General features: G+C 45.5%; 1 protein-coding gene and 1 non-coding gene across 8 annotated transcripts in view; both read left to right on the top strand.

Moving 5' to 3' along the window:
• adgrb1a (adhesion G protein-coupled receptor B1a) overlaps positions 1-16,042 on the top strand; it is a 658,584-nt gene that overhangs the window by 439,517 nt on the left and 203,025 nt on the right. The window lies entirely within an intron of this gene.
• trnak-uuu (transfer RNA lysine (anticodon UUU)) lies at positions 1,013-1,085 on the top strand. The gene has a single exon. It is a non-coding gene; the product is annotated as a tRNA-Lys (tRNA).

The raw sequence follows: 16,042 nt of genomic DNA on the forward strand, positions 1-16,042 counted from the left end.
AAATATGGGTTTTAAAAGCTGACTAAGTAGATTGGGTATAAAAACAGAAAATGCTGGAAATATTCAGCAGGTCAGGCAGCATCTGTGGAGCGAGAAACAGAGTTAACATTTCAGGTCGATGACCCTACATCAGAACTGGAAAAAGCTGAAGATGGAACAGTGTAGGGGCAGGGAAAGGTGGGAGGGGAGGAAAGAACAAAAGGGAAGGTCTGCGATAGGATGGAAGGCGGGAGAGATTAAATGACAAAAGGGATGATGGTGCAAGGCAAAAGGAGATGGTAATGGGACAAGTTAAGAAACAAAAGATGGCTGCAGATGAAGTGTAAATGGTAGATACCTGATCAAACACGGGAAGGGAAACAGAAAGCAATGAAGATGAACAAGGTAAAAGCGACAAACGGAAATCCCGTCAGGGAGAAGTAGATTGAGTAGACTGGGTATGGTAGCCTGGCGCCTTCAGATGTTTTACTATGTTAACGGCACTATATAAATGCCAGTTGCTGTTATTGTAGTGGTTATGGACTAGTAGCCCAGGGATTATGAATTCAAAACCCACCACGGCAAATTGAATTCAATAAATTGGAAAATATGTGGGCTACTACCAGGAAAACAATAGCCATTGTCGGATTGTCGGGAAAACCCAACTGTTTCCTTCATGTCCTTCAGAGAAGGGAGCTTGCTACCCCTATCCAATAACTTCAGTCCCACACTACATAATTGATTCTTAATGCCCTTAGGGCAATTACATTTAAATGCTGCCTTGCTGGTGTTATGCGCATCCCAAGAACAAATAAAAACACAGGGATAGGAACAAGTGGGAGTGAAGTGGAAATCAGAATCACTTATTAGACCACAAATTTTGTCTTGTATCCTGTAGTGCTGCAAGATTTAATTTAATTTACTCAAATAAGCCATTACTTAAACCAGAAAATAGATTAGAACTTTGAACTAGCTTGTATTGTTTATCATTTTTGCCATTTCTATTTTCCATCAGTAAATGTATTATTTTACTGGCTGGATAGCTCAGTCGGTAGAGCAGCAGACTTTTAATCTGAAGGTCCAGGGTTCAAGTCCCTGTTTGGGCACTGCTTTCCGGCACAGACACGATGTGTGGTATGTAATGAAATAAACTGCATTAAAACACATCTTCATATCATATGTGTTTGATGTCACTGTAATGAAAATTACATATAACTCTACTCTGATAAAAAAAGCTTTGCTATATGCCTTTTTTGGGAACAGAGTGTCGCTCCCTTTGCATTCCTGAGTCATGATATCTTCATTTCTGAGATGTAGGCTTGATGTTGAAAAGTCATTGTAGATGTTCTATGGCTTACTCGCCCCCAGAAAAAGTGCGGAGAGATCTTTTTTGTAGGTTTTCTGAAGACTGACAGTTACAGCAATTGCAAGCTAAGTAAGGAGGTGATAATGATTTGTACAGCACATCTCAGACCAAAGTTACTAGCTGTTCTTAGGGATGCTGTGAATTCTTCTAATTTGGATCTGTTGCTGTTCCTATTCTTTGATCTCTTATCCTTATTTTGATGAATTTTCCTCTTTTTAAAAAATAGCTTTGACACTGTTTTGGTGCCTCATTGATTTTGAGAACTAACTGTGATGTACTTTCATTTTTTCTTTGAGACTGGATGCTTATCTATATTTATATCCCAGCACTGCTTTCCTAATTAGCTGCGGCAAGATTTATACTTTGAGTAATGCTTCCTTTACCACTGACTATTCCCTAAACCGTAACGTTTGCGTTCTTTAGAATGTGACAATGTTCATTCTCTATAATCGTCACCTGGTCAGACAGCCATTACAATGTTTCATCCTGACACCACCTTGACCTTGAAATTATGGAGTTCGCCAATGCCGTATGAATGCTAAACACAGCCTAGTTCTTGTGATACTGAATTAGCAACCCAGAGCTTGTGGGTTCGCAATTCCAACGTGGTAAGTTGTGAAACTGAATTCAATAAATCTGATCATTTGTGACTGACACCAGAGATGACCATGAAAACTGCTGGATTGTTATAAAAACCCCAGCTGGCTCATCCCTCCTGTCCTTCAGGGAAGGACCTGCCACCCTTACTTGGTGTGGCCTATGTGTGAGTCCAGATCCACACTATCTGGTTGACACTTAACACTCTCATGGCAACTAGGGAAAGGCAATAAATAATGCACTTGTCACCCACATCCCAAGCATTTAAAAAAAATTATTTTTCCCCTATTTTACCAGCGGCATTAACCAATTTACTTTAAACGAGTCAATGCCCCTGCAAAAGTAACAGGGAGAGGAATTTCAGACATATGCATTGTGGGTGCAAGCACCAATATCCCACTGTATAATTTTCAGGCTAGTGCTCTTTCTTACCAATGGCTTCTTCACTTCTGTAGACAAGTTACCTGAATATAAATGAAAACCAAAAGACCTGCGGATGCAGGAAATCTGAAACAAGAGCAGAAAATGCTGGAAACACTCACCAGGCCAAGCAGCATCTATTGAAAAGAACGGAGGGCTCTGATGAAATGTCCACACCCAAAGTGTTACCCAAAAATGATCCTGGTTGTATTAAAATTGTATGATGATAAAAGGAAAGGGAAATTGTACATAATGAATAATAATGTATAGTTGGTGTGTTTGTCCTCTTTCTAGCCAGTGAACTATATCCTGATATTACATCTGATCTAATCACAAGGTACAAAGCTGGATAACAGTTAAGTAAAGCAGAAAAGGAAGAGAAATCATTATTAGTTAGAAATTATTGTCGGCAGTAACAGTGAACAGTTGGTTAACATATTTGTATGATGATATTCCTCTCCCCATTATTTTAAGAATATAAGAACATAAGAAATAGGAGCAGGAGTAGGCCATACGGCCCCTCGGACCTGCTCTGCCATTCAATAGAATCATGGCTGATCTGAATCTAGACTCACGTCCACTTCCCTGCCCTCTCCCTGTAACCCCTAATTCCCTTATCTGCTAGGACAATGTCTATCTCCATTTTAAATTTATTTAATGTTGCAGCTTCCACAGCTCTCTGGGGTAGCAAATTCCATAGATTTACTACCCTGTGAGTGAAGAAGTTTCTCCTCATCTCAGTTTTGAAAGGGCAGCCCCTTATTCTAAGATTATGCCCCCTAGTTCTAGCCTCACCCATCAGTGGAAACATCCTCACCGCATCCACCCGATCAAGCCCCCTCACAATCTTATATGTTTCGATAAGATTGCCTCTCATTCTTCTGAACTCCAATGAGTAGAGTCCCAACCTATTCAACCTTTCCTCATACGTCAACCCCCTCATCTCTGGAATCAACCGAGTGAACCTTCTCTGAACCGCCTCGAGAGCAAGTATATCTATTCTTAAATATGGAAACCAAAACTGCACGCAGTATTCCAGGTGTGGCCTCACCAATACCCTGTATAACTGCAGCAAAACTTCCCTGTTTTTATACTCCATCCCCCTTGCAATAAAAGCCAAGATTCCATTGGCCTTCCTGATCACCTGCTGCACCTGCATACTAATTTTTGTGTTTCATGCACCAGGACCCCCAGATCCCTTTGTACTGTAGCACTTTGCAGTTTCTCTCCATTTAGATAATAACTTGCTCTTTGATTTTTTCTGCCAAAGTGCATAACCTCACACTTTCCAACATTATATTGCATCTGCCAAATCTCTGCCCACTCACTTAGCCTGTCTATGTCCTTTTGCAGGTTTTTTATGTCCTCCTCACTCACTGCTTTCCCTCCCATCTTTGTATCATCGGCAAACTTGGATATGTTGCACTCGGTCCCTTCCTCCAAATCATTAATGTAGATTGTAAAGAGTTGGGGTCCCAGCACTGATCCCTGTGGGACACCACTAGTTACTGATTGCCAGCCCGAGAATGAACCATTTATCCCAACTCTTTGTTTTCTGTTAGATAGCCAATCTTCCACCCATGCCAGTATATTACCCCCAATCCCGTGATTTTTTATCTTGATCAGTAATCTTTTGTGTGGAACCTTGTCAAATGCCTTTTGGAAGTCCAAATACACTACATCCACTGGTTCCCCTTTATCCACCCTGTATGTTACATCCTCAAAGAATTCGAGCAAATTTGTCAAACATGACTTCCCCTTCGTAAAACCATGCTGACTCTGTCCTATTAAATTATGTTTATCCAAATGCTCTGATACTGTTTCCTTAATAATGGACTCCAACATTTTGCCAACCACAGATGTTAGGCTAACTGGTCTATAGTTTCCAGCTTTTTGTCTACTTCCCTTCTTAAATAAGGGTGTTACATTAGCAGTTTTCCAATCTGCCGGGACCTTTCCTGAGTCCAGGGAGTTCTGGAAAATGATCGCCAATGCATCCACAATCCCTACCGCCACTTCTCTCAAGACCCTAGGATGTAGGCCATCAGGTCCGGGGAATTTATCCGTCTTAAGTCCCAATATTTTACTGAGTACCATCTCTTTAGTGATTTTAATCATGTTTAGCTCCTCCCCCTCAATTGCCCCCTGTTTGTCCAGTGTTGGGATATTTTTAGTGTCCTCTACTGTAAAGACTGATACGAAATATTTGTTCAGCGTCTTTGCCATCTCCATGTTCCCCACCACTATTTTCCTGGTCCCATCCTCTAAGGGACCAACGTTCACTTTAGCCACCCTTTTTCTTTTTATATAGCTGTAGAAACTCTTATCATAAATACATTAACATCTCCATTCAAATAATGGATAGAAGTATGTCCGAGGAATGTTTTAAATGTTCATCTGCTATTATCACTTGATCACTAACAGTAATTTCTATCCTTATATTTCTACATAGTAAAAAAAATAAGATGAGATGGGTCTTGGGGTGTGAGGACAATGCTAAACTATTCAAGCTTTGGTCTCACGGTGTATAACATAATTGCAATGCCTTGAGGTGTTAATGCTTGTGTGGTATATTTTCTGACTAGCTCATTCAGCTTAAACAGAAAAAGATGAGAAATCACTCCAGGATAGAAATTACTGTTGGTGCTATTAGTGGACAAAAGTGTAATACATTTGTGTGACATTCTTCTGTCCGCTAAGCACTTTCCTATAAATGCTTAATATGCTCGCACTAAATTTCTCTGCCCTCTTTTTTAATGCAGGCAATAACCCAAAAGCAGGCTGGTGCCTCTGTTAAAACTGTATGTGAAGGGATATAGTATGAACATAATAAGTCCTTGTTCAGGAACAGCATCAGTTGGAAAATCTACCCCAATGTGTTAAATCAGCGTATAACATGCTGGATAGTCAGGGGATGGATTACATTTGTATTTGGGCCTTGTTCTCTCTATTTTATATGTTATACACTAAGTGGACCCAAAAGCCTGAATGACCTTTTCACGCTCCATCTCTAGACTATAAGCAAATGCAGTAAATGGTGTGTTGATGAACTCCTTCAAAAAAGAGGACTATTTGTAGCCTGGGATAATCAAATACTCCATGAGACCTCATGACTCCTATTTAGCTGGGCTGAAGGGAGAAGGGGGAGGTATTGTTTGTGTTGGGGCAGCCAGAAGTACTCTAGACCAGACATAACAGGAATACTTATTTGGATTAGTCTCAGGTAATGGATTACCAAGTCTTCCACAAAGGGTGATTCAATTCCAATCTTCCATTACCAGACACATCATCTGAGAGCCACTTTGATCCCAAAGGGACCCTTCTTACTTCCCCTGTCGAAGGAGAATAGGTCACTAGTTGGTCATTAGACAACTGACAGGCACTACTTTGAGTCCCCATTATATGGACAAAGGTACCAGGAACACCTCATAAGTGCATCGTGAGCAGCATAACTCACCAAAAAATGTGTGAGTGAATTGCCAGGATCCTCCTGACCACAGCATGTACACACACCATAGTGTTGATGTAATTACTTTACGATGCTTCAATCTGTTATCTTGATCCTTTATCAGCAGCATCAAAATTTAACTGTCAAGGTAGCAGGAATCCTTATTTATACTTAATTGGATTAGTCAATTTTCAGTTACTCACCTTTCATCTGATCTTTCGCACGGAATTTGATTGAAGTTTAATTTGTAGTTGGATCGTTAGTTGGGATATTGGACTGATAAGTTTGACCTGGTAAGTTTGATGTTGCTAGTTTCAACCTCTGTCAATAGTGATGACTGGTCTTTCTTTTGCTTGAAGGTGCATTTGGGACTGAACCTTCTCTGGTATTTTAAAGTTTATTTCTGTCTTGGCTTTTTTTCTGCCATGCAAATGTACCTGGTTATTTTTCTGCATGGTCTTGCACCTTCATTTATTGCAAAAGTACTTGGTATACATGCATGAATGTTGTTACTATTCTTCACTTGCCTTCCAAATTTTTCCCTTCCTCTTCTGAAATTACTGACTTTTGCAATTCTTGTCCTCTCCCACCTCATTGTTTCCTTCGGTGAGCTATTTCTCCTCTGAGGTATCTCCACATTTCACAGCTTCCTCAACTTGGGGCAGTAGCTGGAAACCTGATGCCAGGACTCTACCATTGTTGTTCTTTGACCAGCCACCATGGCGGTGTGCCTAATCGCCTCATAATTTCCCGTTTTAGCTGCGCTGTCAACTCTTCAAGGAACTACAGGTGCTTCTTCCAGCAACGTGAGCCAGCGTGTTGGAGTTCAAATGTGCTGTGCTGCATACTTGCTACACTTGTTTTAAATAAGAGTACAATATATTGTGGAAGCTATTAATTTTAAAAATCATCCATTTTTTGGCTGCTTTTTAATAATTCACAGGTTTCTGGTTCATCTTCTCTGCCCTCACTCTATTGAAATCGAGACTCATCACACCATTCCTTCCTCTCACACCATGGCAGAGATTTTCCGAGGGGGTCAGCCGGCACGATCGGTGGTGGGTCGGGTGAGAAAGTGCCTTTTTCCCCCAGCGGGTTGAGACCCCGCTGTGAACCCGTCGCAACGCGCCTTTCCCCGATGTCGGGTCTGTCAACGCTGAGCAGACCCGACACGCAGTGACGGGGGACCCAATTCAGGTAATTATGAATTTGTTTAGAGATCATTAAGAATACATTTGAGCTCACCTTTTGATTTTACGTGCTCGCCCACAGGGTCCTCGCTGCTCGGGGATTACGTCTGTTAAGCTGATTCGGGAGATGAATGAACATTGAATCAGCTGATTACTTGACAGCTTGAAATGTGCTATAAAAGCTCCCACCTCACTTTCCAAGCTCAGAAGTTGTTGCTTACTGCATTTGGAACTCAGATTGAGCTTTATGCAGGTTGCAAGTGTTTGGAGCAAACTCGCTATCAGGGTCACCTCATTGGAACAACCTCTCTCACCATTGGCAGATTGCTTCTGTCATCTCAACTTCACCTGCCAACTATTCCATTAGCATGGGTACCGTTTATACTCTCTCACCTTGGTGCTTAGAATCTGACCATGATCAGCCCTAATACCAGCAGCAACAGGCACACCAACAACAACACCAACCTTCTCTGCAATCAACTGATGCTGCACAGGACACAGGGCATCAGCACCCGACCATATTGCTGCCCAGGAGGCCAGGGATGGCCTCAGCATGGCCAGATTTACTTCACTTGATGCTGGACACCCCGGCTGCCACATGATGTGCCAGGTTGGCACCACCCCACACCAACACCTACAATGCCCAAGCCATTCCTTTCACACTCATCACCATTGCGGGGGGGTACTGTTATGTCTCACCATTCACTGCAACTCACTAAGCCACTTCCAAAGGTGCACACAAATCTGTCCAAGAATGCAAAGTGTTGAAAATAAAGGATTCAATGTTTGACACCACATTAACAGAAACTTGACATGAACATTGTATATAACACTTAAGTGCCTACTCTTGTGTGTTGTTAGTTGGTATGATTGCACTAGGATGAGGGTGAGTGTGAAGTGTGGCTAGTGAGATGGGGATGTGATTAATTTAGATAAAGAGTGAAGGGTGGAGGTCCAAGGTAAGTTGGTGTGAGTAAGGATGTGCAAGAGTAGGGTAGGGAAGGCAGAGTGATGGGGATGTGAAGAAAGGTACAGCAGGATGAGGTTGAGTGTTGCTTTGTACTAACGTTTCGGGATCTACTGATATTATTGAAACATTTGTGGCACTGCACCCAGGTCCTCCTGACCACATCCCTGCTTGTGCCCTCCTCTGCAATGTGCAACCAGGCTGTGTTGATCTCCTGGGGCAGTCTCTTCTGCCCATCGGAAGGGAAGAGGACCTCCCTGCGTGCTGGGAGAGCCTGGCTGTAGCCCTGTGCCTTTGTGCAGTCATTGTCACTGTTTGCAGTTATTGTCAGTGTTTGCAGCACCTCAATGCTTTCGAACACTGACAGCACAAATGTCAAAATAAATTTGGACATGACCCCTTTATGGAAACCGGCTGATGACACGTCATCAAATGACATCACCAGACCCGCTTCCTCTAATTGGCCGGTAATCGCACTGGGCGGGCTTAACGAGCTCAATCAACAGAAAGTCACTTTCCAGAGCAGGATGGAGTCAGCAGTGAGGTCGGGACCTGCCACCGACATCGCCCGCTGAGGTCAGCAAAATCACAGCCAATCTCTTTTTATCTGTTTTCACTTTCTCCAACAACCTATGGGTTTTTAAAACCCAAGCCCAGCATCATCTAGTCACTGTTTCCTGATTTACCTAGTCTTCTCTCCAATTCTTTTCCAGCTTCATGGCTGCTCTGAATTCTGACTGTGGCCAGGCATCTAGATTTCCTAATTTAAAAAATCCCACATATTTTAATAGTGTGTCCACCACATTCCTATTCCAACCCCTTTATCTGAAGTGGCAGATGAGAGAGAGGGCCAGTTTTAATGGAGTCACAGTGCAGATGGGTAGGATAACAAGAGGCCTTCCAAACTAGGCCCCTGTGCATGTACAAAATGTATCAAAATCAAATCAAATCAAATCAACTTTTATTGTTATTGTTAGTGCACAAGTGCAGTACAACGAAATGTAGGCTTGCGGCTCCCTAGAGTGTACATTTAGATTAAGACATTTAAACATTCAACATACATTTGGCTTGTAATATATTAACATAAACATAACCATAATAAAGTGCATTGGCAGATGTGCAGGCTTTAGAGTTTATTTGTGGAGTTCAGTAGGATGACAGCCCTGGGAAAGAAGCTGTTCCTAAATCTGGTCGTACGGGTGCGAATGCATCTGTAGCATCTCCCAGATGGCAGGAGGGCGAACAGACTGGGGCTGGGGTGGGTAGGGTCTTTGATGATGGACCGTGACCTCCGTATACAGCGTTTCTGGTATATGTGCTCTATGGTCGGTAGCCGGGTGCCGGTAATGCGTTGGGCAGTTTTGACTACCCGCTGCAGGGCTTTCCGGTCATAGTAGCTACAGCTGCCATACCATACTGTGATACAGTTTGTCAGGATGCTCTCTATAGTGCAGCGGTAAAAGTTAGAGAGGATCAGGGGTGACAGGTTACATCCCTTCAGCCTCCTTAGGAAATATAGGCGCTGCTGGGCCTTCTTCACCAGAGAGGAGGTATTGAGGGACCAGGAGAGGTCTTCCGTGATGTGGACTCCGAGGAACTTAAAGCTGACCACCCTTTCCACCACAGCCCCATTGATGTGGATGGGGGTGTGACTCCCACCTTTAGACTTCCTGAAGTCCACAATGATTTCTTTGGTTTTCTTGATGTTAAGGGCCAGGTTGTTATCGGCGCACCACTTCACGAGATGCTGGACCTCCTCCCTGTAGGCTGACTCATCGTTGTTGGTGATCTGGCCTACTACCGTGGTATCATCCGCAAACTTGATGATGGTGTTGGAACCATGAACAGCCACACAGTCGTGGGTGAAGAGGGAGTGGAGGAGGGGGCTCAGCACACATCCTTGTGGGGCCCCCGTGTTCAGGGTCAGGGGGGGGGAGGTGTGGTTACCTAATTTGACAGACTGGGGTCTGTCTACATACATGAAACAGATTACACATGCAAAATATAGCCTGTTCATGCACATACAAACCTCAGATAAATCCATTTGCACCTTTGCACAGCCGGTTTTTTAAAAAAAGCCAGGAATCTCATCCTTGTTTTCAAATCCCTCCATGGCCTCGCCCCCCACTATCTCTATAATCTCCTTCAGCCCCACAACGCCCCCAGAGATGTCTGCGCTCCTCTAATTCTGCCCTCCTGAGCATCCCTGATTATAATCACTCAATCTTTGGTGGCCGTGCCTTCTGTTGCCTCGGCCCTAATCTCTGGAATTCCCTGCCTAAACCTCTCTACCTCTCTTTCCTCCTTTAAGACGCTCCTTAAAACCTACCTCTTTGACCGAGCTTTTGGTCACCTGCCCTAATTTCTCCTTATGTGGCTCGGTGTCAAATTTTTTTGTCTGGTAATACTCCTGTGCAGCGCCTTGGGACGTTTTACTACGTTAAAGGCGTTATATAAACACACGTTGTTGTTGTTGTTACTGTTGAGTCAGCAAACAGATTTTTGCCAAATGACTTTCATTCCTCAGTGCACTTGGATACTGGTTGAGTGGTCACCCTAGAACACACAACTATACGTTCTGCTTAACCAACCTACAGTCCTAATGCAATCCTCTGCAGGGATCCAAGAATATTTTTCTGCCTGAAACACATTTTTATTTAAATGTTTGTAAATTTTTGAACTTAGCACTTTGAACAATTTCATTGTGGAGGAAATAAGGACTCTGAGCATTCCATGTCAGCATTGAACATTCTTTGTACTCTGCCTTAAAATGTGCTTCAACCCAAACCTCACGTCCTCTACTGGACCACTGAAAGCCTTTGTCGTTTATATGCCAGCCATCCCTTCAGCCAGCCTGACTGAGATTATCAGTTTATGCCAAATTATGGACAGTTTTGTGGGCCTGTGTTCATTTGGAATTGGGTTGAAACTGCTGTCATTCATTTCATATTCGACTTTTAAGTCGGCAGACAGAGAGGAAGCTTTATCACATCAGCCTAGGTTTATATACATATGTAGAAATATTCAAAATAATTTAGGCTTAAAAACTGCACTATCTACATATATGCAAAAATGCCTGATACAGGTAGACTACCCTTTATCCGGACTTCCGAAAACCGAAACCCTCTAAAAACCGAAGGTTTTTTCGGTCAGCGTAAGTCGTGCGCACGACATGACCAGAGTGGCGCACGACTTACAGGCCTAGCCAGATAAGGGATGGTGTAGCATTTTTCCACACTTCTGAAAACCGAAATCGCTCAGCGTAAGTGTACCAGCCTTTATCCCTGTAACTACAGTATTTATAGTCGTTATTTATCCCACTCTTTCGGATAAGGGATAGTGTATCCTTTATCCGCACTCCCGAAAACCGAATTACCTCTGAAAACCGAAGTGTTTTCGCGCACCTTCCGAAATCCGAAATTTTCCTAAAACCGAAACACGGCTGGTCCCGAGGTTTTCGGATAAAGGATAGTCTACCTGTACTAACAAATATTACATTCCTATTCCTACCGAATCTCCCTTTGTGACTCCTAACCATCACTGTTAAGGGCATGCTAGATTTTGATAAGTAACAATTCAATAATGTGACATATTGCTCCAACATCAGTGAGTAGTTAAGTCTTTGTTGCATACCTGCTAACTCAAGCTTCTAAACAGAAAAGAAAAATAATGGAGAAAAGTCAACAATTCTTAAGGTTTCACATTTGCTGTCATGCAGAATTATTCTGATGCATACTTTTGGTGAACTTATGGCCTAACACAAGAGTCACTCAGTTGTAACTAGATCTCCGTAACCTCCTCCAGCCCCACAACCCTCCGAGCACTCTGTGTTCCTACAACTCTGGCCTCTTGTGCATCCCGGCCATTGGTGTAAAAACCGACAATGCTGGAAACACTCAGCAGGTCAGGCAGCATCTGTGGAGAGAGAAACAGAGTTAACGTTTCAGGTCAATGACCTTTAGTCATTGGTGGTTGTGCCTTCAGCTGTCTAGGCCCTAAGCTCTGGAGAAGCATCCAGGAAGGCACCGAACACCTAGAGTCTCTTCGCCGGGAGCAAGCGGAAGCCAAGCGCAGGTAGCACAAGGAGCGCACGTCAGCCCAAGCACCACCCGCCCCTTCAACCACCGTCTGCCCCACCTGTGACAGAGTCTGTAGGTCCTGCATTGGACTCATCAGTCACCTGAGAACTCTTTTTTAATGTGGAGGTGGGAAAAGCGCACGGACACATCGAGGGATAAATCACACTCCTGAATTACAAAACCCTTAATGTTACAAACCCTCCCGTTGCTAAAATATACCTCAACTATGTCAGTTAGGTAGAGTTGGGCCTTTATGCTCACCAGAATTTTAAAACCCTCCTGGACCTTGGTACTCCTTGTTACGTCCGGGATCTCCAATCTTCCTTATGGGACCGGCTCCTGGACCCGCTCTCCTGCACAAACTTGGAAGTCCTCCGAACTCCTCGAGCCGTCTCCTCTTCCGCACGATCTTCGAACTCCTGATGGTATCTGGACTTGGACTTCACTGCTTCTGGTGAATCTTGTGGATCTGTCTGAGTCTGGCTGAATCTCTCTCCTGCACAATCTTGTAAGTCCTCCGAACTCCTCGAACTGTCTCCTCTCCACTCGGCCTTCGAACTCCTGATGGTCTTGGATCTGGACTGAACTTCTGAATCTGCTCTCCTGCACAATCTTGTGGGTCCTCCTCGCTCTGTCCTTGACCTTGTGTCTATGTGAATCTGTGATGGATCTGTCTGAATCTCACTGAATGAAAAAAAGTCTTGCTGTCGATTCTCCCTCCACAGTTATACTGTTTCCTTGTCCTTATCTCGGTGCCAAATCAGGGGTTTTCTTTTGTCAAGGTAATGGGCAGGCTGCTTTGACAAAAGCAAGTACTTTATTTTAATGTCTTGTAAATGAAACTGATGGGATCTGTCCTGTGTCCCTCTGAGTTTGGTACAGATAATGTTTTTTTTTCTGTGCTCAGCGATTTCAGAGATGGGTTTGCATTTTGCTAGCAATTAGCGCACCTCCAGGTGCAAATACTTTTGTTTACGAGTTCGTTACTGCTGTAACCATATTATCATATCAATAGCAGTAAGTTCTGGAATCTTCTAATCGGTGATGACTCAGGCTGCTGGAAGATACTGCTGGTGTGTCCTTTTGAACTGAGCCATGAGAACTGCCAACTCCATCTTGTGTTCTCACAATGTGGCCATTTCAGGGGTTTTACCAATCCAGACTGTATTTTCTGGATTTTGCAAATCCTACAGTCCCCCCTGTGATACAATGAACATCTCAAATCGTCTTTGTATCATGTGTCTTTGGGTGAGCACAAATCCGTTCCTTCCCCAACTGACCTTCCCCGTAGTTTACCTTACTATGGAGTGTACCTCGCCCACGCACTTTTCTCATTCCGACAATGAAGTTGAGTAAACATCTCCTATCGGAGAAAACATTCAAACAATGTACAGACTCGCCTAGAGTCGTAACATAATCTTATTTCAATAATACAAAACCATCCAATGTACAAAACAATCCAATGGAATAAAAAACACGGTAACAATAACTAAACCTTATTCTCCAAAACTATATATATCTATGTACATCTGCCGCCCGTCTCCGGACGGCCAGCTTATAATCTGCGGGGACTGTCGCAGGCCTCCCCCTGCGGCGTTCCCACATCAGTCTCAGCTGCTAGTCCCAGGCAGCCCGTGGCTGCTGGCTGTGGACTGTTTAAACTTCCCGCAGCTTTCTTACGGGGGTTTCCTTTTGTGAAAACCGGCGACCAGACCTTCTTCGGTTGCGGTTTTCTATCTGACCATCTGACGGTCACCACATATGAGGTTTCCTCATGGGTCGGACCCTTGGCTGGAGTTTTGGCCCTGGCTGCAGTTCATGGCTTCCCCACAACTGCCGGCTGTGGGCTTCCTCCCGCAGGCTCCGCCTCCCGAGGCTCTGGGTCAGTGGCAGGCACCTCTTTGCTACCTGGGACTCCAGGTTGAGAGTCCCCGCCCCCAGACGCCACCTCTCTAATGCTACACTGAGGGGCAAGACCTAAAACCTCCGGCTCCTCCCCTTCGCCGCAGTCGGGGGCGGGACCTTCGTCCTCCGACTCGGCTTCATTATGACCAGGGACAGGACCTGGGACCTCCGGCTCCTCCCCTTCTGGGCGATCGGGGACAGGACCTGGGACCTCCGGCTCCTCCCCTTCTGGGTCCCAGAACAATGGGGGAGTCTCCCGTTTAGATGAGACCACTCCTCCCCTCACGCAAGCTGCATGTCCAGCCTGTGTGACCTGTGGCTGTAGCTCCCCTACAGCGTTTGACTCTTTACTGGCCTTTTCAGCCCCTGCTGTCTGTTTCCCTGCCTCCGGTTTAAACAGCTTACATTGATTAATGTGAAACCATTTTGTGCGCCGGGGCAGTTTCACAGCATACACCATGGGGCTGGCCTGATCTACAATGCTGTAGGGACCCATGTAAAGTGGCTCAAAACTCCCCACACAGGCGAAGTTTCTTACCATTACTAGGTCCCCTACCTCCCAGCGATGGGTTTTACTGGGCTCGAGCAGCATCCTATTTCCCTGGTGCTGCCTCCCCATGTTACCTGCAGCCCCCTCATAGATCCTTTGGAGGCGTTCAAGGAGCGTGCGGGCGAATTTGTCCCGATTCACCTCCCTTAGCTGCCCCTCTGTTAGGACTGGGGCCAAGACATGAGTGGGGGTTCTCATGACCCTGCCGGTCATGAGCTCATGCGGAGAGTACCCCGTACTCTTTGATTGGCTGGCGTGGATTCCCATGAGGACAAGAGGCAGGACTTCTGCCCACTTTTGGGGCGAACCCATTATCTCCTTCCTCATTTTCTCTTTTAAGGTGTGGTTTATCCGCTCCACAATCCCAGATGACTGGGGAGTGTAGGCGACGTGCCATTTCCCTTGAATGCCCAGCAGCATCAGGGTATTCTGCATGACTTGGCCGGTGAACTGGCTTCCCTGATCGCATTCCACGAACTGGGGCAGTCCCCATCTCGAGAACACCTCCCGCACCAAGATTCTTGCAGTTCCTAATGCTGTGGCTGTTCGGCAGGGGAAGGCTTCAACCCATTTAGAGAACACGTCCACCAGAACGAGGCAATACTTATAGCCTCCCTGGGTGGCGGGTAAGGGTCCGATATAGTCAATTTGGATTGACTGCCATGGTCCCTCTACCCTCCTAACGTGTCCCATTGGCACCTTCCTCCTGTGAGGGTCGGGGTTATTTGCCGCGCACACAAGACAGTTCGCGCAAAACTCCCGGAGTCCTGGCCACCATCCTGCCCGCTCTACCCGCTGCCAAGTGACCTCAGGCCCGGGTGCCCTGCTCCCGGCCCCTCATGGGCCAGTTGAAGGAATTCCCTCCGGTGCTGCTGAGGCACCACCCACTGCTCTTCTCTAAACAGCATCCCCTCTCTTATGGAAAGAGATGCTGTGCCATATGAGCCTTCTATTTTCTTCCCCTCACTAACCGCGTTAAATACCCCTCTCAGGGCAGGGTCCTGAGATTGGACCGATTTGAGGTCCGGGGCTAGTGCTACCCCTACACTCTTCTGAATCCCATCCCTGCCTTTTACAGCTGCCACTGGTCCAGGCCCATAGGGGTCCCAGAGAATGCCGGACATGGCACCCTCTCTCGCCAGTGCGTCAGCTCGCTGGTTTCCCTGACCGCGAGGTTCTGTGGAGGAGTGAGCCTTCACTTTGTGGATGAAGACCTCACCCTTCTCCCCCACAGCTGCCAGGATCTTTTCCAGCAGGGGCTTGACCACCAAGGGTCTCCCATCCGCAGAAGTGAATCCACGACGGGACCAGATGGCCAGGTACTCAGTACACGAATTGCATGTGAACATGCTGTCCAAGCAAATCGTGTACGGGGTAGGGAAGACTTCGGGGTGGGTGACCACATACGCCACAGCGGACAGTTCTGCCTGCTGGGCGCTCATGGTGCTGGGGAGTTTAATTGCCAACGCAATGTTTGCCGTCGGGTCATAAAATCTGCACCCCGTGAGCCGTTTTCCAGCAGATACCATGCTGGAACCATC

This window comes from Somniosus microcephalus, chromosome 7 (genome assembly GCF_052327205.1).
Source record: "Somniosus microcephalus isolate GS21.2 chromosome 7, FLI_Smic_1.0, whole genome shotgun sequence".
In the NCBI taxonomy this organism is placed as follows: domain Eukaryota; kingdom Metazoa; phylum Chordata; class Chondrichthyes; order Squaliformes; family Somniosidae; genus Somniosus; species Somniosus microcephalus.